The 26,708-nt window shown below is 39.3% G+C and overlaps 1 protein-coding gene across 1 annotated transcript in view; it reads right to left on the bottom strand.

Moving 5' to 3' along the window:
- The window catches only part of TMC1 (transmembrane channel like 1), a 469,408-nt gene that overhangs the window by 292,611 nt on the left and 150,089 nt on the right, over nucleotides 1-26,708 (bottom strand). Inside the window, exons 3-7 of the mRNA XM_077148434.1 lie at nucleotides 13,117-13,195; nucleotides 11,400-11,542; nucleotides 10,114-10,425; nucleotides 6,995-7,190; nucleotides 3,815-3,883 (exon numbers count right to left, since the gene is read on the bottom strand). The gene's annotated coding sequence lies outside the window, so the exon portion shown is untranslated. The remainder of the gene's footprint in view (nucleotides 1-3,814; nucleotides 3,884-6,994; nucleotides 7,191-10,113; nucleotides 10,426-11,399; nucleotides 11,543-13,116; nucleotides 13,196-26,708) is intronic.

Below are 26,708 nucleotides of genomic sequence, written 5' to 3'. Positions count from 1 at the left end.
GATTAATCATGGATTGGATGGGAGGAATGAACAGAGAAGGAATAAAACCTGGGAATACAGTCCCAGGTTTCCAGCTTAAATAATTAGGGGATGGTGGTGTCAATGATTGAGATGGAAAACAAATTAGTTGAATGAGGAAAACTCTTATCTCAAGGCTCAAAAACAGGCTTGCAAGATAACATGTAAAGCAATACCTTCATTAAAAAAGTCCCATGTAGAGAAAACCAAAAGATGTTTTGTTCAATGTTAGAAGCAGAGTCTAGACCAGAAGGCATCCCCTAGATCAGATTCTTTGGCTTTAGTATCCCAAATACCTCACCAATTTTTGTAAAATAGTCTTTCCCCTTCACCTCCTTTTTCAGTTTTTAGGCTATGTCTGCTAACAGGGCCCAGCTCTCACTGTTCCCCAAGGGCATAAATAGTGATACCAGGAAGGTTCATCCTGCCTTTGGGTCTTTCAGGCCAGCCATTCCTTATTCCTGAGAAGCACATGGGAACCAGGAAACCAGTGAATCTCATCCACCACGCTTTCACTTCTAAAGCAAGTGTCCCCCAAACTGTCCTCAAAGGCTTCTAGGTCCTGTAAGAGTAGCTTAATTATTCAAACAGTTCATTCAGAAAATGCTTATTCAGTATCTATTGTTCAGTAGGCTATGAATAATTCAAAAGGAAAAAATATTGATCTTAGCACCTAGATGTTTCAAATTTGATTGGACAGATTAAGATAACAATGTAAGGATTTAGGATGTAAGGACTGGTTGGGTGACAATCCTAGTCAGTATACAATGGTGTCAAAATAAGCTGCTAACTGTAAGGGCCACTGACATTTCAGAAAAGGCAGCCAACCATGTGGGTGACAGAAATCAAAGATTGGGGGTTTGAAATGGAAAATGAAAAGCAATTTGTTTTTTGAATAAGAGAAAAGAAGAGGCAAGGCAAATTTGAACTGAGAAAAACCAATTACACGTAGGGCCTGACCAAGACCAAGAATGGGTCAGGAGTTTTCATGAGGATCAGCAGGACTGGTGATTGGATTTAATGGAGACAGAAGCACTAACATGGGCAGATTAACAACTAATCACTACATTTGTATCAACTCACTTAAGCCTCACAACAACCCTATGAGGAGGTACTATTTCCGGCTCCAAATTTACAATAATAAACCTGAGGTTAAATAAATTACCTCAGTCACAGGTTAGCACATTGCAATCCTACATTTCAAGCCCAGGTAGCTCAGCTGCACAGCCTTTGCTTTTAACCGCTAAGGCACATGACCTCTTCCATAAACACCTGGGGTTCCTGACAATCAAATGGAGAGGCATCACAATGACCAAGATAAAATCTGGACACAGTGGCTAGGGGCAAAATTAAATAACTACAAACAAGTCACTACAGAGACAGAGTCAAACTGTAAGGACAGAAGTAGGCTTAAGAGCCAACTTCAAAACAGTGAGGGTGAGCATATGTATCGTAAGTAGGTTCTGGAAAGGTATAGCGCCTGACTTAAAGAGAGGATGGAATTAAAAGGAAAAAAGTCTTAGAGCAAGCAAAGCTAAAGATAAGCCTCCCTGAGGCAGGTGCCTGGCATTACTGCCCCTGATTTTACTCCTCATCAGGCTCTCTCTGTGTTGCATCTTAGGAAAATAAATTTGATAGTTGGGACCAACTATGAAATGCTTAGAGCACACCCAGAAACCCAGATTTCAATACCCTTCCTCACTTCATGGAACAAAGGACAAGTATTAGGAAATAAGAAGCAAGACAAACTAGAGATGTTAGAAAGTGGAACACTGACATTCAAGAAGAGTGGCTGGAATTAAATGTTGGAGGTAATACAGGGCCATTGAAAGCTCCTGAAGAGGGTGAGATGAACACTCATCTGGTTGAAGAAGAGGGAGGAAAGAAAGGTGATAAACAGATAAATTTTAAAAGTAACCAAAGAAAGAGAACATGTAATTCTAAGTCAAGAGGATTCTAGGAGGCAATTAAAACAATTATAGGGTGGGCCACGGTGGCTCACCAGGCAGAGTTCTTGCCTGCCATGCCGGAGACCCGGGTTCGATTCTTGGTGCCTACCCAAGCCAAAAAAAAAAAAAAAAATTATAGAAATATGATCTTCCAGAATAAATGCAAATTTTCAGTGATAACTTCTAGGAACTCTGAGAAAGTTTCTTCCTACAGTGCTAGTAGCTTAGAAGGTTTGGAATCCTTTTATAGCATGCTCAACAACAACCTGAAAAGATGAGTCCCTTGGAACATAGGTAAACCATGTAATTTTAGGTAGATTCATAGTTTCACCTGAAAACAGTCTTTCTCCATGATGAATATAACTTTAAGTAGTGTTCCATGTGATTCATGTGACTGTAACACACCCAACCAGTTTTTCTTTCTAAGACACTCATGAATCAACTGCCTTTGTCTAAGAACGGAGACAACGTACAAAGATTAGCTTATCAGATAATAGCTAAACCTGAAGTAAGAGTAGTGATACTGAAGATGAATCATTTCTACACTGGTTTTAAAAAATTAATAACAATCTTTTATTTCACCATATCTTTTATTTTTTTTTTTTATTTTTGGCATGGGCAGGCACCGAGACTTGGTACCGGCTCTCTGGCATTTCACCATAACTTCTGATACTCTAAATTTCTATAACAAATTGTCAACTACATTATAAGTCATCAGTCTTTTTTATTTCTTAACAACTATTTACAGAGAATATTTTTATCATTTAAAGTGGAAACTTAAAAGTAGCTAAAAAAAATCTTTACAGTTTCGGGACTCAAGTTCTCAGTTTTTTCACTAGTAAAGAAGTTGAACTGAATATTTCATAGGAACTAAATATATATGGTTCCATGAATGTTTTTATAAATATTTTTCTGGTGATGGTCTTCAAAATATCTGGGAATTTTTCAATGCCAAAAATTAATTTATGGACTTAGATATTAAACAAATTTAAATTATAGAATCAACATCTATTTTAGGCTTTTAACCAAATCTTAATTTCCCCATTGATATAGTCTTTTAATTAATTGTTTATCAGCTCTTGGTTGTATGAGTAAAGAATGTTTCCAGTACATTCAAAATATAACAGGTTTGATCATATCAAAGTTGTTTTTTTTTGGTGGAGCCCTTTTAGAATGTCTGTCTCCCCAAATAGCCACCACCTTTCCTATGAATTGCTATCCATCCATAGGATTATAGGGATAGATTTGCTTGTTACATTTCTGATTCATGTTCCTACCTCCTGATCACAATTGCTTGGGCCAGGGGAGGGCATTTGATTCCAGAATTTGGAATCAGAAATGAGAGAGCATGAAAAAGAAACAGCTGTCTCTTTCCAGGTAGCTGGAGATGAAATATATAATGCTAGGAATTTTCAGCAATTGTATTTTTCCATTTGTGTATGAAATAGTAGAAAAAATGGTCCCTAGAGAGAGAGGAGAAACAAACCTGAAAGCAGATGCCCAGGGGAGCAGAGGTGCTCAAAGTCTCTAATCTAATTGCTCCTGGGGCTCGGCTGCTTCTCTGTCTTAGATTTTATGAATGTGATCTGTATCCTTATAATAAATTACCTTTGTGTACATAAACTACCTCAAATGGGTCTCTGCGCTCAGCTTATCTCTCTGGAACAATAACTCTCACATGGCAAGCAGCGCAAGGCTACAAAGAAAGTATATCCCCTAGATTCATCAGACGGACTGGGTAAACTCAGCCACAACACGGGTCGGAACCGGGAGACTCCCACCAAACCCTCGACATACTCTATAGGGTTATGTCGAGGAGAGACTAAGTAGGGGAAGCAGCAACTCACATGGGCAGATTGCCAGGCCATGTCCTCTTCCTCCTTCAGTTTATCTTCCAGTCTCTTGAACAGGGCTGTCTAGGTGCAGAAAAGGAAACAGTTACTAGCTAAGTATAAACTCCTCTACAGCCAGGGATTTCTCTCGATTTTCTCAAGATAGCTCAAGTCTGTCACAATTTAGACAGGATGTAGAGTCCCTTCATGGGAACATTCCACAATAGGAGGGTCAGTTTCCTATGGGCAAAGCAAGAAAAGGGGCACCTGAGTGGTTGCTAGAAGCTACCTCGTAAGGATCTCCTCCTTCAAGGCTAAGGAAGAATCAGATCTTACTACAGACTTTAGCTTCCTCCTGCAGAGCATTGCTGCCCCTCTGACATTGACCCCACCACCACCCTCACCCTGTATATATCCTAAGCCATCATCTTATGGGGAGGCGGGTTAAGGGGTGAACTAGTTTGTCACAACAAAAGGTCCTCTATTTCAAGCTGCTCTGGCTCCAGTGGCTTCCTCTATGGGTCCTCTCTCAGCTCCTCCAGGGATTTCTGTCTTTAAATTCTCTTGGCTTTTCCTGTCTGTTATCCTTTCATAAAGGACTCCAGTAAAAGGATTAAGACCCACCTTGAATGGGGTGGGTCACATCTTAAATTGAAATAACCTAACCAAAAGGTCCTACCCATAACAGGTTGCACCCACAGGAATGGATTAAAAGAACATAGTCTTTCCTGGGGTACATTAGAGCTACAAACCAGCATAGTTTGTATGTGTTATTTCATATGCAATGGTTCAGCATAACAAAATTTATTATTCACAAAATCACAGGAATTTTTTTTTTGGTACTTAAATGCTTTCTAACCAACTTTTTGATGTTCTGGGCCTTTATTTTACCATATTTATATAAACATATATAATTATTTAATTGTCAGCCTTTTTCAGTCTTTTATGCATCTCATTAGTCCTTTATGAGTTCACAAAAATAGTAGGGAGTGATTTTGCAATCATTTTTCTCATCCTGCAGGATGTTTACCATGTAAAGGTAGCAAAGGTCATAGTGAAACTCAGTCCACAGGACCACTTACCTTGGCAATCGAGGAAATTTAGGAAAGAACTCCAGCCCCTTGAAAGAAGTGAGGAAGAAGATGTTGGGGGTGAAAAACAAGCACTGAGTACTCAAATTCAGAACCTTGAAGAGAGACAGAAGGGCTACCTATTTCAGGAGGAAAGAACTCCAAGAAAATGAGAATACTGGAGAACACGGGCTCCTTCTCAGCTTCTGGAGAACAAATCTCTGAGGGAAAGTTAAATAGCTATGTGTGGAGGAGTGGGAATGACAGGCTATGTTTGGGGCCCCACAATGCTATCGTCACTTGGGGACAAAGCTTCAAGTTCCAGCCGATAGAGGTAGAACATGGAAAGAAGCTCCTTCTTCCTGCAAGAGAAATAGCCCAGTAATTGCAACTTGATAGCAGTGGCACGGAGCAATAACAAGTTCTCCTACAACAAGCAAGGGACAGAACAAACAACAGTGGCAGCAGTGGGAAAACAGAACCTGTGCTAGAGAGCAGGGAGCGGGCAGTGTCAGCAAAAGGCACAGCAGTATACTGGCAACCACAACAAAGAGAGACCAGAAACAGGAGCAGTGTGAGTCACTCAGGGCCTGGGGGAGGGAGCGTGGGGAGGAGGGCAGAGGAAGGCGGCCTCTCTCCTGATGGTAAACATCCCCCAGATGAGCAGGGCCAAACCAGGAGACACTGAAATATCAAGCTTTGGTTGCACAGGCAGATTCTGAGGCTCTTCCATGGAGCTGCTGCCTCAGAACATGTGCAGATAAGCTTCAGGATGTTGGATTTTTTTTTTTTAATTTATTTTTTATTTTTTTATTTTTTATTTTTAGGATGTTGGATTTTAAACAAGTTCTCAAGGTGATTTTTCAGCAGTGCTGCCCATAGACCTGAGCAATTGGGACCCAGCTCTGGGTCCTGACTTTTAGAGGGACCAGTGTTAGCTTCTTCCAGCTATGCGCCGTTTGTGGGGCAAAGTGCCTACCGGTCAAGAGAACATGCCCAAATGCTCTCAAAATGATCATGGTGATGAATACACAACTATTTGACGATATTGTGAACCACTGACTATATATCTCTAATGGACAGTAGAGTGCATGAGGATACCTCAATTAAAATATTTAAAAAAAAGAAAGAAAGAGCATGAGCAATTCAACTCCATCCCTACCTGCTACCCAAGCACCGACCACCCGGCCCCTGTTTCAGGTCTCAGGAACCCTGGATTCTCTAACCACATGACACCAAGACCAATTCCAGGGCCTGAACACACCTCTTCCCCAGGTCTGTCTCCCCTGGATGGACCATACTGCATGGTGTGCACTCTCCTAGAACCAAGCATTCACCAAGAGGCAACTTTTTGGTGAGTCAGGAACTTAGACTTGGATACTAGGCCAACCACATGTGCTCTCCAAGGCTGGGCAGGAGCAGGAGTAGGAAGAGAAGAGGCTCCATCTGCACTCTGCCTTGGGCCCACACATGTTAGGGACATCTATTGGTCTGAACTAGGGACTTTCTCCTTACTTTTGGCAGTTTTTAAAGCCACAGAGGTTTAGTTTAGTCTAGTTTAATTTAGTTTTGCTTTGATTTTAAGAACCAGAGAGAAAAAAAGGAAAGCTCTTAAGGGCAAAATGCCAATTATAAAATGAATGAATGCTTGAGTTTAAGACCCAATTAACTTTCCAAACTCTTAATTTCTTCCCACAGCAGATGACATTTTGGTGAACAAGGCTTCTATAATTAAGTGGCACCTTAAATTCTGAATTCATAGAGTTAATATAAAGTAGCATTAGTAGCATTTATTCTGTGCTTCCCATTGTCCTAGACAGTGAGAGGTTAAATAATATATGATAAATATCCTCAAAGGAAAGTCATTGGAAAATTCAAGTTGTACACATGGAATGCAAAAATAACAGCTGCGCAAGGGAGTGTTATTTTAAGCACTAAAGTGAGTGTTCCAGACAATGCTAACTGCTATAGGAATTTAACATATCTTCACCAAGATTCTCTTCTTTTCGTCTCAGCATGTCCACCTTCTAGAAGAGGACACAGTCCTTCCTAAATGAATGCCTAGGGCTTTCAAGGTTCCAGAACAAGCAGAGTAATGAATGATACTCTGTGCATCAACACTTACTTGGTCATTGGTTAGGACATTTTTGTGGGTGTGAGCGAAAGACACAACAGCTCAGCCTGTTTTCCTTTCTTTCAGTGATGATCCATCCATTGAGCCTGTCATCTCTAACCAGCTCTGCATTTGTCAATTGCGGGTGACCTTCGATAAGCTGAGTGTCATCCATATTCCTTTCTGAGAGGAATATTGAGCAACTAACCTTTGGAGGAGATTCAATTAGTCACACTGTTATTAAAATAAGATGTTCATTTTGTCCTAAACTTACCATAACCCAAGCCTAAGGCATTTGAGTCAATACTTACAACCACTGTGGGTTAGTATCTATTCACTTCCCTGTCACGAAAGGCACAATGGAGGACAAAGAGCAGCAGAGACAGGAAGCAGTGATCAAGGAGAGAGCTGGGGAATTCCAGCTGTCCTCCTGCCCTACTTATAAGGAATAGACATGACTCATTTTCAAGAAGCAAACAGCTGTTGACTTGGCTAACAAAACCCTATGCAAAGTTTAACCTCCCTGGGCCCTTGTTTCCTCTTCCGGGAAAAATAAAACAGGCTATTATATTTGGACACCTGGATAGCATTGTCAAATACCAGTACAAAAGAATAGGTATATAAATATAAATCGAATGTATTTATGTTTTTGGAGTAAGCCTTCTTCTGGAACATACCTACAAAAGGCAAACTACACCAGAGGTGCCTCCACAAACCTGGCTTCGGCTGCGCAGATGTGGTATAGGCTGCTACTCAGAGACACTTGGGATTTTCAGGTAGCCACACCAATTAGTAAAACCTCATGTATCCACCAAAGCATAGGAGTCCAGAGATTTGTGTTATAATCCTGGTTCTGCCCTAAGCAATTATGTAATCTCTTTCCTGACCTGTGAAATCAAGAGGTTGGGCATCTCCCACCTTTACTATTTCATGATTCTAGGACCTAAAAGAAAAACCAAACAAACAGGCTTTAAAATATATACCTGTAATTTCTATCCTTTCCAAGATCTATCTACCATAAGAATAAACAGCTATATAGGATATAAGTGTTTTGTTACCAATTTTCTTTCAGTGTAGAGGTAGGAAGGTACGGCTCAGGTATTATTGGGTCAAGGATTAGATGCAACATTTAGTGGAGTTTTAAAAAAATCCTTGTTTACCTCATGGGTTATTATAGTGATCAAATTAGATCACAGCCTGTGAGGAGCAAAGGCTTAAAATGTACTGAGTTCCTGTTTGTGATGATAGAAAAGTTTTGGTAGTGGGTGGTGGTGATGGTAGCACAACATTCTGAATGTAATTAGCACCACTGAATTGTACAGTTAAAAGTGGTTAGAATGGGAAATCTTAGGTTGTATCTGTTAATAGGAGAAAAAATTGTTTTTAAAAAAAAATCCGTGGAACTACACAACACTAACAGTGAACCCTAAGTTAAATCATGGAATACAGTTAGTAGCACAACAGTTAATAGCACAATTATAAAAATGTGCTTTCATCAATTGTAACAAATGTACCACACCAATGCAAGGTGTTAATAATAAGGTAGCATATGGGAATCCTGTATTTTATGCATGATTTTTCTGTAAACCCACAAATTCTCTAATCAAACAAGAAAAAGTGGCTTTGGTTACCTAGTGAGACCCAACCAGAAAGCCTGAAGTTGTCATTATCCTGCAAACTAGAAAATGCACACAGAATCCAACTGCATCCTAGAACAATCCTCTGGCATTCATAAAGGCCTCCTTAGGAGCCTTGCACTTAACTTTCTGGGAACAAATTTTCCCAGTTCATGTAATTCTCACACTTTCCTACAAGGCAGGTAGTATTCGTATTTATTTTCACTTCTTGGCCAGGGAAACAGAAGCCCAGAGAGGTTAAGACACTTACTCATGGGCACTCAGCTACCAAGAGAAAGAGACACGATTAGAACTGCATCTGTCCTATTTCAAAACCCAGGCTTTTCTCCCAGTTTTTGGCTTCTGGGGGGAGGGGAGAAAGAGGAGCAATGTGCTTGTGATTTAAAGTAAGAGTCATTCCCACCAAAACCCTCAATGGCAGCTTTAATGCAAATTAAACTTGTCATCAGCCCAGAAGGAAACCTGGGCCGAGCACAAAGGTGTGGGGCTGTACACCTGATTGAGGTGGGACAAACGTATGCACTTTACAGATGCAGTCACCTTAGAATACATACTCAGGGCCCCCCCCCCCCACCTGCCCCAACCCTCATCTGCATACACTTGCATGGGAAGCAGGATCAGGAGCCGTGCAAGCAGCTGAAACCACCATCCCTAAACAGGACAGGACACCCCTTCCATCCACACACCCCTCTATAGGCCCCTTGACTAGTGTTTGGAGATGGCTACCACTACCAGGCATTTGATTAAAATGAGCCAGCCTCACTGTCTCTGGGGGAAATTACTGTCCAAAGACCAGGTGGTAATGGGTAATGATTGCAACTTGCAAGTGCTGACTGCACGAGACCCACCTGGGCAGTTCCTGATTAAGCCCTTGCAGATCCGGATCCAAAATTAACAGAGCCCTACCTAGCTCCTTCTGGGCAGGCAATTTGGGAGATGCCCAGGCCTCCCTCCCACCTAATGCATGGTTGACTTGCAGAGAACAAAGCCTCTTCCCACTGGAGGAAAAGACTATTTAAGCCACTGCCCCCTGCATCTCACAATTCACGTCTATAAATCTGTTTAAATGGCTGCTGCCTTTAAGCAACCAGAGGGTCTTAAAGGAGAGGCGTGGATTTGCTGCTGGAAAAATCTGGAAAAGTTTAGCTGCAATGAGAGTTTGAGCCGAGAAGCATGCCCACCTCTGATATGTTGCAGACCTCTGTGACCCATCTCGCTGGACTAATTACTAATGCTATCAGGTAGATGACAGATATGCCATGAACTTCTTTGCTAGATTCCTCTACAAACTTGCTCAAGTTCAGTCCCAGGCCAACTGTTTGCAGTAGTGCTCTATTCTCCCACAAGTCCACTCCCAGCCCTCCATCTCCTCTGAACTCCTGTCTCATGCTTCTGAGCTGGGACGCACTATGCAGAGGAAGGGAAAACAGTCTCTCTAGTCCCTGTACATACTTCATAGGGAGGGTTTGAGATGAGTTGGAAAGTACAGCTTACCTTTATCATCACTGCCACCAGGGAGCTCCAGTCCATGAGTCCTTGGTGGTTGAACCCTTGGCTACACACACCAGGGTCCGACACTCCACTAAGGTGCCAACAACCAGTTGTCACCCGTTGTTGCTTGCAAGGTGTAGAGGAGCAAGGACAACCAGGCCACCCTCATGGCTCTCAGTCCAAGGCAGCACTTCTGCTAGCAGAAGCAGCACACACACATATCTGCTGGTACTGTTGAGACCAGGAAGCTGATGGCATGGTGTTCGCCGCAGGCCTCAAGTGGCAGCCACTGGCCCAGGAGGTCATGGTAGAGATCTGGTACGTGGAACAGAAGGGTAAATGAGGAGGAAGAGGATGAAGGCCTCTTTCTTGCCTAGGCAGCTGGAGGGGTCCACACCTCCTTGCTGGGGCCCACCTCGGTCCCACACATGTAGCAGACCGATACCTAGCTGCCATAAGCAGATGTGGGTGGCTCAGAGGAGGCCTGGTGGGATGAGCTCCTGGCTCTGACAGGTCCAGCATAGGGCCCAGAAGTCCTCCAGGATGCTGAAGGCTTTGGGGCAGCTGTGAACCTCACAGTGCTTTTGGAGGCCAGGTTTGTTGAGCGGGTAGGGCAGGATGCTAAGGAAAGGATCCTGGAGGGCACTGCCCCAATGTCCTGGGTGCAGTACTCCCCTCCACCTCCCACAGAGGAAGCAGGCCTCTTACAGGGGATCCAAAGGTGGACCCTCTTCCTTTAGGACTGTCGAGCCCTAGGAGCCCATGCCAGGGACAGGGCTGTTCAGTGGCACCACATACAGCCATGGTAGAATAAGCACACCTGCCAGGCACTGATGCATGAGAGAGGTAAAGTAGCAAACGTACACCAGGGTCCTGGGGCCCTTGCCAATGGGCCGTGCCCTCAGGGGCAGACTGTGCAGCCACAAGAAAGGAAAGAACCAAGCCAGGGCCAGCTGGCTGCTTCTGCCCGTGGATTTGGTGCTAGGAGGCCAGAGACAGCACAGACATGCACCTGGAGCAGCAAATGCTCTCTGGTGGCCCATAACCTCCTAAACTACCATAACCTCCTGGCTCTCCGGGGTGTCCAAAGTGTACCACCACCATTTTCCTTCTCTTTGGGGTGGCAGAGGCCCAGGAAAGCCTGCTCCATCTGCACTGGTAACGTTTGTCCTCCAAAGTGCAGCAGCTCCTGTTAATCTCCCCTGGTGGCTTTCCAGAGTCTTGGTGGCTCTGCCCAAAGGGGCCCCTTTCATGCCATCTGCAGAGGCACTTGCACAGGAAGGCCTTACCCAGTGTCCTGAATGCCCTCTCAGGAAGCTGGCCTGGGCCTCAGGGATCCAGTGTCTCTCAACCCCCTTCTTCCTGCGACTGCTGGACGTCCTGGGCTCTGCACCACGTGGAGTTTTGAGGGCTCTTACCACCACCACCTCCTCTACGTGCCGAAAAGAAAAAAAAATGAAATCACATCCTTGGGAAATTCATGATGCACTGAACTCTTTATAAAGGTTGCTACTATTACTGATAAAAAAAATGTAAATATATTTACCCCATAAACAGTGGTTGAGCACCTTCTATCTATCAGTCATCGTGCTGAACATTATATAGAGACTGATCCTGTTTTCCCAGAGCTCACAGGAAGCAAAAACACCACAGTAGAAGGACGACAATATTTATCTTCTAAATTGTTTTTTTTACCTTTATGGAAAGTTTCAGTCTGAATAAGGCAGCAAATTGCTAAAGCTTTTTTTTTCTCTACTTTTTTCAAGTATTATGCATCTTTTAAATGTGCCTGCCACAAACCTAAAGAAATACATACCTGAAATTCTGCAATCTCTCAACTGATTTCAGCCCAAGATAAAGAAATTGAAGATACTACAGTCTATTAACTGTTGAGGCCCAGTTTAGTGGCAAGTATTCATAGGCTCTCCAGCACTGACCAGTGAAAAATTGATAATGATAACCTCACTGCAAAGGATAATGGGAGACTGACCTTGGGCTATGAAAAATGTGTTCTGCAGTCTTGTGGCTGCAGCCCCAGAGCCCACTTCCCACTTCTCACATTACGCTTCAGCAGCACTACTTATTTGGTTCTAGCTCCTTTAATACAACATACTGCTTTAGGCCTCTGTGCATTTGCTCATTCTGTGTGTCCTCACAGAATGAGCAAATGCACAGAGCAACTGATCCCCCTTTACTCCTTGCTCTTTCTTCTTCCTCCCTCCTCCTCCTTCCTTTCCCTTCATTTCTCTCCCACAGGCTGCCATTCAGCTTTCGAGATTCAGCTACATATCACCCTGTCCCTACCACCACCACAGCTGAAGTCTGTCCTAATTTCCTTCCCCTGGTTTTTGTGAGGTCCCCTTAGCTGTACCCCTGTCAACCCTGTGGTATCAAGACACTGATCATGGTGCCACGAGCCCAAGTAGTTCTCAACTGAGGGCAGTTCTGCCTCTCAGGAGATATTTAGCAGTGTCTGGAGACATTTTTGATTGTCATGACTGGGGAAGGAAGTATTCCTACTAGCATGCAATGGGTGGAGGCCACAGATACTGCTAAGCATCCTCGAATGCACAGGACAGCCACATGACAAAGAATTATCTAGACCCAAATGCCAAAAGTGCTGAGTGTGCCTTACATTATCTGTTCCTCTAAGGCAGGGGCCTTATTCACCCCATTCCACCAACCCCAAGTATAATTCCTAGTACTTCATAGGAAACCAAAACACTTCTTAAAATTTTAATTTAATCAAAACCTTACAAGAGCTCAATGAAATAACTAATAGCCAATTTTAGCATGTACCACAAGTCAAAGGGAAAAAAAAATCAACATTTTAAGGGGTAATCTTTGTCTCAACTCTTTCCCTGACACTTCCTATTTTGTAGCTCTCTCCACACTCTTCCCTTTTCTCCTTTTTAACATATATGCATGTGCTCTGCGTCCCACTTTATACTCATGTCTGAATTCCATTCTAAAGTAGGAATGTGAATATAGTTCAATTAAATTTACCTTCATTTGTTTTCTCTAGCATCCCCGCTATTTAATTTTAACATTTAAACATATCAATTACTGGATGACATGCTGGGACCTGCAAAGAAAACAAAGATGAATAAGAAACGGTCTAGCCTAATGGGAGATTTCTGTAGCCCTAGAAGAATAGGAAAAAACAGTTTCATTTTGATTAATGTGATTAAGAAATGCTTCATAGAGGAGAAGCCTTTGATTTAGATATCCATACATGTTTCAGAAAGTATTCTGAAGAAGCCACGCATGTGTAATTGTATTGTCTTCCCTTACTGGCTTTTGACTAGCTCAGTTGTCAGTGCCACACTTAGAACAACGATTCATAAGCTTCACCATCAAAATCCCCTGGAAGACTTATTAAAGCGCTGATTGCTGAGTCCCACCCTCAGAGTTTCTGTGGATCTTGGATGGAACTCGAGAATTTGCCTTGCTTACAAGTTCCCGGATGCGGCTGCTGCTAGTGTGGGAAGCATACTTTAAGAACTGCCGCCTTAGGATAATCAGTGGGGTAACGCCTTGCTGGGGAAGTTTAGACCTTTCACTTGACTAAAACAATAAATTCCCATTGTTCATAAAGAAAACAACTTTTACTTTCTGCAAACTCTCCTCAATCTGAAGCAAGGAGGAGAAAATCATACTCAAACTGTTCCTAAAATTAAGGATCGGCTCAGTTCCCACAGGTAAAGTAAGGTAGTAACACACAGTGTCCTGGGGAGCAAAATTATTTATTGGAAATATAACTAGCATACCATTCTTGAAGATCTTTATAATTATGAGCAAAATATGGTAGAGGTATTTTTTAAAGTGTTAAACACAACACAGGGTTCTCACTTTAAGAATTATACTTCTCTTAATCGTGATATGTATTTGAAATGCTGTCAACTTCCATATTGATGATAGCTTTTGGACTACTTGAATCTGATCCTTGATTTAATAATTCCTATATTATTTTCTTTTTCTGTTTTCCATTTTCAATCAATCTTCTTTTCCCTAGGTTCTTTGTCTTTGTCATCTTGGAATTCCTTCTTGGTGCCCTGGGCTATCTGCTCTCTCCTCCAGACTCTCAATGGCATGTCTTCAATCATTTCTCAGAGTTCTTAGAACATGTTTAGCGTTTTTGTGCATCTTAAAACTTTCAACCTTTGACTTAAAAAAAGACTAAAAAATGTAATTCTTATGAATATTTTATGCAAAATATTAAGTTCAAAATGGTTGGCATGTTTTATGCCATGTTATAGATATGCTAAGCTTAATTTCAAAAAAGATTAAATATAACACATGGAAGAGCATGGATCTTTTCCCCTCACAGTTTTCCCTGTTCTTAACAATTTGTATCAATATGGTATATCTGCTACAATTGTTAAACCATTATTATTATAATTAAACTGTTAATTAAATTCATTGTTTACATTAGGGTTTACTCTTTGGGTTGTACAGTTTTATGGTTGCTGTATTTTCTATTGTAGTAACACATATACAACATTTATTTTCCCGTTTTAATCACTTTCATGTATACGAGTCAGTGGTATTGATTATATTCAAAATGTTGTGCTCCCACCTTGATTCTATTTTGCATCTTAATAAAACTAAAATAATTTTGAGTGCTAAGGTGGTATTGTTCAAATGTGCCTGGTCTTCTCTTATTTTTAGAATTTTGAGCTCTTAACTCCTGTTAATTATTTATTCTACAGGAACAGAGATTTAAATGTGGATGTTTGAAAGGTTTTCAGTTAACACTAGCCTATTCTTCACAAACGAGGTGTTTTTCAAGCCCTTTTTTGGACATACATGTAAATATATCTTGGACTCTTTCCAGATTTTATCCAAAGGATCCTCTGAAACATGTCTGTGTTCTTTCCATTCTAATAAATAAAAGAGTGTGGTACTAAGGTTGGTGTTGCCTCCTCAGCTTTCTTCACTCCTCCAAAGTTTTACTTGAAACACCTCCTCTAATAATCATATTTATATATCAATTGTTCAAATGCATTGAGTGCTAACCAAATGCTAAATTTTGCATGCGTTATTTCATTTCACACAAATGCCTTATGAGATAGATATCAGTATATTTTCCATTTCATAGAAGACTTAATGTAGGATTATAGAGGTTAAGTGCCTTGCCCAAGGTCACACATCTAGTACATGATTAGAGCCTAGGAGTGGGAATTGGGGATGAGGTGGATTTGAACCCAAATCTGACACCTGAGTCAAAGATCTCAGTCATTAGGTTAGATCACTGTTCCATCTTTGCTTCCATCCCTTTCTTCTTCTTAATCCCCAATTACTTCTTTTATGTAAGTGTTCTCAAAAGCAGTGATTTGCAATTTACTGATAGGGAATTTGATTTTAGTATACTATAATTTGGGAATTTGATTTTAGTATACTAGAATTTGTTAAAAGGTGCTGCAGGAAAAAAAAGAAGGAGGATGAGAAAAACATGAGCTCTGCTTTCAAATAATGGAAGACTCTGGACACACAATTTAAGCAACTGAAAACACAGAATAATAAAACCAGTACCAATTAATAAAGCCAGTACTAACTATAAGCAGGGCCTCATTCCCTTGCTTGAAGTAGGTGCTGGATGAATATTTGCTGTACTAAATATGGGGCCAAATGAGTGCTGGAAGTCTTAAGGGGATCTAATTATGGGTATGAACAATGTTAAATCTGAAAAGAAAATATGGATATCTTCTTTACAAAAGTGAACAGTAACTCCCCATACTACTCACCCATTGTTCTAGTTTGCTAGCTGTCAGAATGCAATATACCAGAAACGGAATGGCTTTTAAAGGGGGAATTTAATAAGTTGCTAATTTACAGTTCTAAGGCTGAGAAAATGTCCCAATTAAAGCAAGTCTATAGAAATGTCCAATCTAAGACATCCAGGTAAAGATATCTTGGTTCAAGAAGGGCGATGAAGTTCAGGGTTTCTCTCTCAAGTGAGAAGGCACATGGTGAACTCAGTCAGGGCTTCTCTCTCAGCTGGAAGGACACATGGTGAATACAGCATCATCTACTAGCTTTCTCTCCTGGCTTCCTGTTTCATGAAGCTCCCCGGGGGCATTTTCCTTTTTCATCTCCAAATGTTGCTGGCTGGTGGACTCTCTATTTCATGGTGCTGTAGTATTCTCTGCTCTCCGAATCTCTCACATTCTCCAAAATGTTTCCTCTTTTATGGGATTCCAGTAAACTAATCAAGACCCACCCAAATGGGTGCAGACATGTCTCCACCTAATCCAGTATAACAACCACTCGTGATTGAGTCACATCTCCAGGGAGATGATCTAATTACAGTTTCAAATATACAGTACTGAATAGACATTAGAAGATATGGCTGCCTTTACAAAGTGGGATTAGGATTAAAACATGGCTTTTCTAGGGTACATACACCCTTTCAAACCAGCACACCCATTATCACAAAATTCCAATGGTGTGAAAATTAATATTAAAAATATTCAGCTTAAGAAAATAATTTATTAAAGTGAGAACTACTATTCAACTAAATGTTTATTGAATTTCTGCTAGCAGGCACTGTGCAATAGATAACTTTGAAACATTAATTTGTTCACAATATTGGCAAAATAAATCCTATATAATTATTCAAACTGTGATCAGTATAAAAAAGATAATCAATGCACACATTTTGTATACTAACTTCTCTAATATATTTTGAATTAGGATAGGAATGTATGATTCTAGGCGAATTTACTTCAAGTGTACATTTATTTCTGATGTTTAGTATTTATAGTTTGAAGCAAACTATATCTTTTTCAAAAACATAGTCTTTTATAATATTTTTGAATTTGGGATATTTACAAATATTCAAAATCCAAAATGGGCTGTGACTTTCTGTGTCACAGTAAACTGAACCAGATCTAGAATCTTCCTCCTACAATGGAAAGCTCTGCAAATTTGTCCTTTCAAGTAGTCTTTACTGCATTTGAAAAACCACCACATTTTATCACCACAAATTCTGAAACATTTGATTCCACTGACAAGCTAAATTCCCACTGTTGCAAAACAATCTTAAAGAACTTTCCAACTTTTGAACATTTTTACTTGGCATAAATCATTACAATGATTTTATAAAAGAATGAACTCATGAAATAAAATCCACTCTTCAAAGGTCAACACATACAATACCAAAGGGCCTGTGAAGATCACAATTTTAGAAAAGGTGATCATGCAATATGCTAACAACCCTATGAGAAAGGATTCCATGAAGATATGGAACTGGGTGGGAAAGAGGAGGCCATTGACAAAGGCAGGTGGGAGTGCTACTTTTTTAATTCATGAATCTAAGTATGTCACACCTTTACTTAAAACAACTCAATTACTTCCCAATTAAAATTGAATTATCTTGCCATAACTCTCTAGTTCTTCCATGACATGACCAAAGCTTACCTCTCCAATTTCATCCTCCATTACTCTTCAAAATGCTCTCTAAATTCTTGTCATATTAGCTTTCTTATGATACTTTGAATAGTCCATGGGGAAAAAAAATGCAGGGACTTCGATCCAATGAATAAAAATCTATTTTATGGTTCCTGGCTTTTAGTCAGAATATTTCCTGACTGAAATGGCCTTCCTTATCTGACCCATCTTCAAAACCCAGGCTGAGAGAGCTTTCTTCTGTGAAGCTGTCCCAAACCACCCTTCCAAAAACTCTTTCCTCTTCGTTACGCAGTACTGCTATTGTTACTTCTTTCAGTTATTTGCTATTCATTTTCCTTCTTAAATTCTTGGATGCTTCTTGGAAGAATGTGTTTCTTAATTATCTTAGTATCTCAGGCTCTAGTACAATGTCAGGCGTATAGTAGATTTTTTATGAATATTGAATGTTGAATTGATATTAAATCCCATATAGATATAAAATATGCACTTGTGACCATCCCTATGTTTTTTTAATCCTATAATTTTCATGAAAAATTATCTTCCCACCATATCAATGCATTTTTCCCTTTGCATCTTTGCCTTCACCAAAACTCCTTCCCTTTTTACTGGGCATAGCCTACCTCTTATACCACTTATTTTATATGTATTCAACCGGCTAGCAAAAGGGCACAATCCATGGAAACATATCTCACTTCTTAGAAAGTAAAGGTATTTAAAGTGTATAGAATCAGTAAATACGTGTGTGTGTGTGTATTAGTAAGGGTTCTCTAGAGAAACAGAATCAAGAGGAAACACTCACAAATATAAGCTTTATAAAAGTGTCTCATGTAACTGTGGGAATGCAGAGTCCAAAATCCGCAGGGCAGGCTGTGAAGCTGACAATTCTGATGGAGGGTCTGGATGAACTCCACAGGAGAGGCTCACCAGCTGAAATAGAAAGAGCTGTCTCTTCTGAATCCTCCTTAAAAGTCTTCCAGTGATTAGATTAAGCATCAGTCATTGCAGAAGACACTCCCCTTGGTTATTACAAATGGAATCAGCTGTGGATGCAGCTGACATGATCATGATTTAATTCTATGAAATGCCCTCATTGCAACAGAGAGGCCAGCACTTGCCCAACCAGACAAACAGGTACCACCACTTGGCCAAGTTGACACATGACCATGACAGTGTGTATATATGTACCTACTTATATTTGCATATATGAATACGCTTCAATAATTTGGGATGGAAGCAGAAGCCAAAGTTATGTTGAAGTCGTATCTTTGTTATCAAGACTGTCCCACAGAGATCATCATAAAACTATTAATAAAATGATAATAAATAAATAATATTCACCTATATGTCTCCCAACTTTATCAGCTATGGGTACAAATGATGGCACGTTTTCAGTTAAACTTAAGACATTCTCTTGAAGCAATTTCAGGCCTTTCAGATTGTTCCTTCTCCCCACTTTGCCCAGCATGTCAGAATCTCTAAAGAATATCATACAAATCATTCCTCATCCTCACACATTAATATCAATATTGGCAGTGGCATTAGCCACCACAGAACTCTGTGACTGTGCTCCTCCCACTGGTTTTTATAACCCCCAAATTATTCCCAGCCGGTAATGCTCATAGAGAGTGACAGATGGAGTAATGAGGCTTATTTGTTGTGCCCTTCTTGGGGACACTCAGAAATACTGGGCAGCAGTGGGGGTGAAAAACAGGGTTCTTGGGAATTAGGGTTGTGAAGATAGTGAGGCAGCCTCCCCCCACCCTCCTGAAAGATCCTTCTTTCTTGGAATCGCATGCAGGGTAGTTTTATCAGGACTTATTTCAAGTATCAACTGCCATCCTTTAATATATCTTTCAATCCTATGGACCCTCCCACATTTGGCCTGTCTAGCTGAACATTTTCCTTATGGTGAATTCTGTATCAGGAGCTTCACCATCATTTCATAAAATCAGCTTCCTTTTGCCTTCCACCCCCAACACGTGCACTCTTACCTGAAACACAAAAACACACATGTATACATCTGGACCCCATTGTGAGCTACACATTAAGTTGTTAAGAGGGAAGTTTCTCAACATGTTCTTAAAATCAATAATTACAAAGACATACTCCTAAAGGAGAGTGTCTTCTAAGTTTATGTCACTAAAAGGCTTAAAATTTGGCCTTGAATCAGAGGTGACCCCTCAGTATGACAGCAATTATAGTTACAGAATATATTTTAAATATTAGTATTTCCAGCTTTGGGGAAATCCAGGGTCACCCTGCTTATATTTTTAGGGTAAAAATGCTGAAAATGGTCCCCATTAAAACGGCCAGGATGTGAATTAGGCATTCACTGAATAATAAAATGATGGGGAAGTCATGAAGACAAACACATGTGGTTTTCTCTATCTAGCAAGACAAAATTCTCTTCTCTTATTTGATAAGTCTCATTGGCATAATATGGTCACTTTGGGACACATCCTTTTTGATTGATGGCTCTGGTTTGAGCAATTTTCCTTCTGAAACTGTGCCACATATAAATCTTGCCTGTGATGCAACAAACTCCAAAACCTAAGATCTTGTATTCAAGAGCTAATTTTAATCCAGATTACAAAACCGAGTTTTCACTGAAGATAAAAATAACTTGTTGAATTTTTATAAATCAACAGGGTAGAATTAGTAAAGTATGTTGAGTTCCCAATTTAGGAAGAAGCTATTTACCATTTCAATTTGAAATCTCTGGTCTTGCAATGTAATGAAAATTCTTCTTTGGGCAAAACACTGGACAAGGCTTAGGTATTTCAGATGACCCAGTGGAAAAAAAGCAATTTCCTAGTGAATGTATCTGAAATATCATTCACTATACAATTTGGGTAATTACAATGATTGAATTCTTTAAATCATTCATTTTGTATTTTACCATTTGAAACTATGGTTGAAATCAAATCAGAACAGCAGAAGGCCAGTTATGCTAAATGCATGTGTGTTTATCTTTCTACACTAAATGCTTCCAAATATTACAGTTGTGTGTGCAGAGCTGATTGAAGTATTTTTTGCTTTTTTATTTGTTTGTTTGACCTTCTTTGACCTGAAAAGGTCACCGAAGTGGCCTTTCCATATATAAAAAAAAAAGTATAGAGTAAGTAAGTGCCCATTATTTCAGAAGAGTATAAGGCCTTTTGCTTTATTCTAGTAGATGAGTACATCTGCTCATCTCCTCATAAGTAGAGGTTTCCCTTGGGATAGAGGTAGTACAATGTGTATAAAGACCCCAGACCCTAAACCCTATCCCTTGTTATCCAATATTCAAAGTGAAAAACTCTAATCATGGAAAATATAGTAAAGGAGCAGATTGTCTATGAGGATAAGTGATTCAGGACCAAAACTTGTGTTGAAATGTTTAGGAGGGAGGGCTCATTTAAGTAGTGTGACTAATGGAAGTTCCTCCAATCTAGGTAGCTTAGCACAGTTGTACTTTGGGGACTAATCGCTGTGCATAGAAGTGTGAACTAAAAAGTCTTGTTTCCCTGGTTAGGCAACCAGACCAGACAGACTACCCAAGCAACAGTGAACTATCTTTTAGAGAGTGCAGAATCAATCTTCATTCATGATATTAAGTAGCAGCAAGAAGCAACAGTAATGAGAGACTGATCAGACTTCAATTACTAAAAACAGGACTGAATTATCCTTCTAATGCACCACCATCATCATCATCTTTTTTGTTAGTATTAATTCTTTTTTAAAAAATATTTTTATTGAAAGATCTTCACACACACATACAGTCCATACATGGTGTACAATCAGTGGCTCACAATATCATCACATAGTTGTGTGTTCATCACCATGATTATTTTTAGAATATTTGCATAACTCCATAAAAAGAAACAAAAAAGAAAAAAACTCATACATCTCATACCCCATACCCATACCCCTACCTCTCACTGACCACTAGCATTTCCATCTACCCAATTTATTTTACCCCTTATCTCATCTACTATTTATTTATTTTTAATCCATATTTTTTTTTACTCATCTGTTCATACCCTAGATAAAAGGAGCATCAGATATAAGGTTTTCACAATCACACAGTCACATTGTAAAAGTTATATCATTATACAATCATCTTCAAGAATCAAAGCTACTGGAACACAGCTCAACAGTTTCAAGTACTTCCCTACAGCCACTGTAATACACCATAAACTAAAAAGGAATATCTATATAATGCATAAGAATAACCTCCAGGATAACCTCTCAGCTCCATTTGAAATCTCTCAGCCACTGAAACTTTATTTTGTCTCATTTATCTTTTTCCCCTTTTGGCCAAGAAGGCTATCTCAATCCCATGATCCCAGGTCCCAGTGAATCCCAGGAGTTTTGTCCCACATTGCCAGGAAGATTTAAATGGGGTAGGGCAGTGAGTGCACCTGCTAAATTGGCTTTGAGAGAGAGACCACATCTGAGCAACATAAAAAGGTTGATGCCCAAGGGGTGACTCTTAGGCATAATTATAAGTAGGCTTAACCTATCCTTTGCAGAAATAATTCTCACAGGAGCAAACCCCTAGACTGAGAGCTTAGCCCATGGACTTGGTTTTCGTCACTGCTTGGGAGAATAATAAAAATTCTCCAAATGGGGAAGTTGAATGTTTCTTCTTTTCTCCCCAGTTACCAAGGGGAATTTGCGAGCACTTCTTTATTCACTGCCCACATTACTCTGGGATATAATGGGGCATCACACTAACCTGGACAAACCAACAAAATCTCATGCCTTTTTCAAGATCCCATGTATTTATGGTATTCAATTAGACTGACCAATACAAGTTAAATTAGGAAATGTGCTAACCAAAATATAATTTTGCACCAAATAAACATCTCTCCCTTTGGTCTCACACAGAAGTTGAAGTTTTAAAATATGGCAATATCATCCTTTAACCTACATTTTGATCTACCCCAGTCTTATCCAGATCAGCTTCATTCATATCATTAGTCAAAGTCTGATCTCTTTTTCAACTTTTTTAACAGTTCCTGAATGGGGTACTGCTGACTCTCATAGCTTCAGAGCTCTAACTCTGAGTCTCAGGTGTCACATACATACCCGAAGTTTCTATCACGATCATCTTTGAACTAGGCTATTAGACTACTTAGGGGAAGGAGAAATACTAGAAATAATACAAAAAGAAATACTAGAATTCTTGTCAGTCCGTGTTATAGAGACCACATTGGTCATTGGAATAATATGATATGAACATCTTTATACCCCAAGTTTGTAGCTCAAATTTATATTATTATTTCCTATAATTATTTCCAATTTTCCCCTTTATTTGTATGTATTACTTGGATCATTCATATTAAACAATTGTATTGCTATCAGGGAAGAATTTAGGAAGTTGTAAATATAGCAAGGGGGAACGTTCATTTGCTAGTATCAACTTTTAAACATTTCTTAGAAAAGATAATCAGGAGCTGACAACTCTATATAGAATTATTGGTTCTATATATTTTTACTAAAATAAGAAGCAATAGCAAAAACATAGAGACAAATAGGTAACTTTATTCAGTGGTACTCTGTATTAAAGGCCACATTTTCTCTGACATTGCAGGGTAAATATAAAATCAGTGGTTAAGCATAGGAAAGTTTAAGGTCAAGTACTCTATATGAGCAAGGTTAGTAAAACAGAACATTTACATTATAATTTAGAAAATAAGTATCCACTCTTAGAAACTTTTCATTAAACTTGTAACCCCCATTTAAGACTGAAATGACTTTAAGTATCAGGATCACCAGAACCACAGACTGAGCCCATTTAAAAATACACACACACACATATGCCTCAAAAACATCAGGCATTAAATGTCTAGGTTTTTTATATTTTAGAGAAATGGCTTCATAGAAATGATAAATCTTAAATTCTAACCAGTGCTAAGGACTCTATTTTATGACTCAGATTTTCTGTTCTTGTTAGGGGAGTGGAAGAGTAACTATAGATTTTAGTTTATTTAGTTTCTCTCCAAACTTACTCATCAGCTAACATTACTCTGAAGGTTGAAGAAATGGGATGGTTGAGTTCTCTCTGCTTTAGGGGACGGAAGATATTCTTTCATTGTCTGTTTTATGTAAATTTCTTTTCCAAGGAGTAGCAATTAAAGCATTTCTTTTTTTTATAGTTTTTTTTTTTATTGTTGTTCAATCCACATGGATCACTCAGTGTCTGATTGCTTTGATATCACTCAGTGTCTGTTTGCTTTGACATAATTTGGGGAATCTATTGCAAGCATGCAATGAAATATGGGATAAAGAAAATACAGTTAGTCCTTTTAAAGTTCTTCAGTCTACTGTATTTTATTGTGCATTATAAATTTCACATATTCAATTTGGACTATCTTCTCTAGCTCCTCTTGCCCCACTTCATCCCTATATCTATGGAAAAGATTAAAATATATGAAGGTTATCTTTGTTTACTCAGACCTTTAGTGAGTAATAACAACGGCTTTGAAATTCTTTCAGTACAATTAATATAACCAAAACTGTAATAACTCACATTTGTATAGCACTTCAGGGGTCACAATATACTTTCTCATTTGAGCCTTACAAAGCCCAATGAGACAGACGGAGGAGAGATTATCACTATTATCACTATTCTCATTATACTATGGAGAAAATGAAGGTCCACAGAAGCCATGTGATGTCTAAAGGCAGCTAGTTAGCAAGTGGAAGGGCTGCTTTGCCTGACCCCCAGACCTGTGCTGCTTTTTCTTCACGATGCTTCTTTCCCACTCTCATATGACTCTGTTTCAAACATATTCAGCTTTTATATTTTTCTCATGGAACATAAGTCACACAGCAATAAGCAAAATACAGAACAGAATTCAGAGAATTCTCTTGATAGGTTGTTCTAGATAAAAGTACCCCCTTTAAATCTCTATGAAGATTGCGCATAAGCCTTTACATGAAATACCACATATTATATTTTTTAAAGAGTAAACGTCCTATAGTTTTAATTACCACTTAAATAAAATACACTTACATGTGGTTAATGGTAAAACACCAAATCCACACATTGAAAAGAGAGAAATAAAAGGAAGAAACAGAAGTTTGACTTGCTTCATTTTGTTTCTTTTTGTATCTGAAGTCTTCCTCAGGAAAATGTAATTTATGAGTAAGGGTATCACACAATAAAAGAAGTTGGAGCACATAATAATTCTACTGAAGCAATCAATCTGTATCTGATCTCCCAACTAAAATAATTATCATTTTGCAGGAAATATTAGGACTGGATAATTATAAAATGCATCTTACGTGGGGCCAGTAGATGAGGAAGCTTCTGGTGTGAAAAAATCGCCTTTGAGATTAATTTTCTGGTTGGTCCACACATAGCAATGGTATGTGAATGACTGGTGGCAGCTTTTCTGGAAAAGGGAACACACATAAGTGCTTTTCTCCAGTGTGGATTTTCTCATGAGCCCGCAGGTTGGTTTTGTAGCTGAAAGACTTTTCGCATTTGCTGCACATAACGGGCTTTTCTGCTGCATGAATTTTCTGGTGCACATGTAGGTCTGATGTTTAATTGGTTTTCACAAAAATGTTGCTCATTGGTGAGATCTTCCATGAGTTTTTCCAGGTTTCACCCATTTGAGTCCCATTTCTCTATCAAAATGCACTTGTTTCTTCAGTGTCCATCCATCACAAACTGTTCTAGGACCAAATGAGAAATAATTTCTTCTTTGCTGTGTTTTTCAGGGTGTAGCCACAAGTAAAATACCATATGGAATCTTTTTAAACTTTTAAGCCTTGCAAATGAGGCATTGTTGGTTTGATGTAAGCTGAACTGAGGGCCCTGGAGCTTAGAGGTCCTCTCTACCTCCTGGACACCTGGTTCTTGGATGGGTTCAAACTCCAGAATGTCTGAACCAAGATTACTCCTGGATGGGTCATGTTAAAAGGAAGTTCTGAGATCTAAAGCCACGCTTAGCAAGATTTCTCAGAGAGATTCAACCTTGAGGATTCAGACTGTGCTGACTTGTATTCCCAGGGAGCTGCTTTAACAACTGGGAGATACTTAAAGAGTGCAAGCTCTTCCCCAGTTGGCCCTTCGAGCTAGGTGATTCTACACTGAACGCTGGTCAGTATGACTTTGTGTCTGCACTGGGCTCATCTGACCATATAGTATTTTCCAGGTAAAATTCAAATATCAAATATTGTTCAGTGCAGGAAAAATTCATACCCCAAGACATTTGTCTTAGACCCAATGGTGAATGCTTGTCAATTTTGTGTCAAAAATAAAACTCTTACCTTTATTCATGGTATTTATGCACACAAGTAATTGAATATATGCTTGTAATTCCACAAATATGTTTAGATTTCACATGTTTTGCATTTCATGAGCTCCTTAAAGCCTGAGCCAGTTCTTATTTGCCTTTATATTCTTGCAGGTCAGCACAGTACCTTAAACATAAAAGCACCCTGTCAATATTTGGTTTTGTTGTTAAGCACTTGGAAGAAAACACCTACAAGCTGCCATAAATTCTGATTTAAGCTGTCCAGTTATTATGTCTCTCAACAGAACTCTAAACAAAAATTGATTGCTGTTCTCGAAATGTACATAGACACAGTTTATTCTTTAATAGATTCACTAATAAAGATTACGTTTGCAATCCTACTTTTCACCATAGCACTTGTTGATTAAACTAAGCCTTTAATTTATCAATCATTGTAACTTAGTAATAAACTGTGTGTGTGTATGTGCGTGTGTGTGTGTGTGTGTGTGTGTGTGTGTGTGAAAGAGAGAGAAAGGGTGAAGAAGGCTTGCAAGAGGCTTGGGTTTTACAATCACATGGCATTTCTGTCTTATTTCATAGCATGGCATCTTCTCCCTTTATTTTTCTATAAAACAACAAAGAAGTTTGCTTTAACTTAAGAAAAAATAAACATATTATTTCTATAAATTACATAAAATATTATATATAAATACAGAGATATATTATAAAATATGCAACATATGTCTTATAATTACATATAATACAGATATATTTTTCTAGTTTTCTAAGCAGAGACCATGAAATGTGTTGGCTTTTACAATGGGAATTTACTAGCTTACAAGCTTATAGTTCTGGGGCCACGAAAATGGCCAAATCAAGGCATCATCAAGACGATGCTTTCTTCTTGAAGACCGGCTGTTGGCAACCCTGGACTCTTCTGTAATATGGCAA

This window comes from Tamandua tetradactyla, chromosome 2 (assembly GCF_023851605.1).
Source record: "Tamandua tetradactyla isolate mTamTet1 chromosome 2, mTamTet1.pri, whole genome shotgun sequence".
NCBI classification, from domain to species: Eukaryota; Metazoa; Chordata; class Mammalia; order Pilosa; family Myrmecophagidae; genus Tamandua; species Tamandua tetradactyla.
The sequence above is the reverse complement of the archived record's forward strand: the minus strand, read 5'-3'. Positions and strand labels throughout refer to the sequence as shown.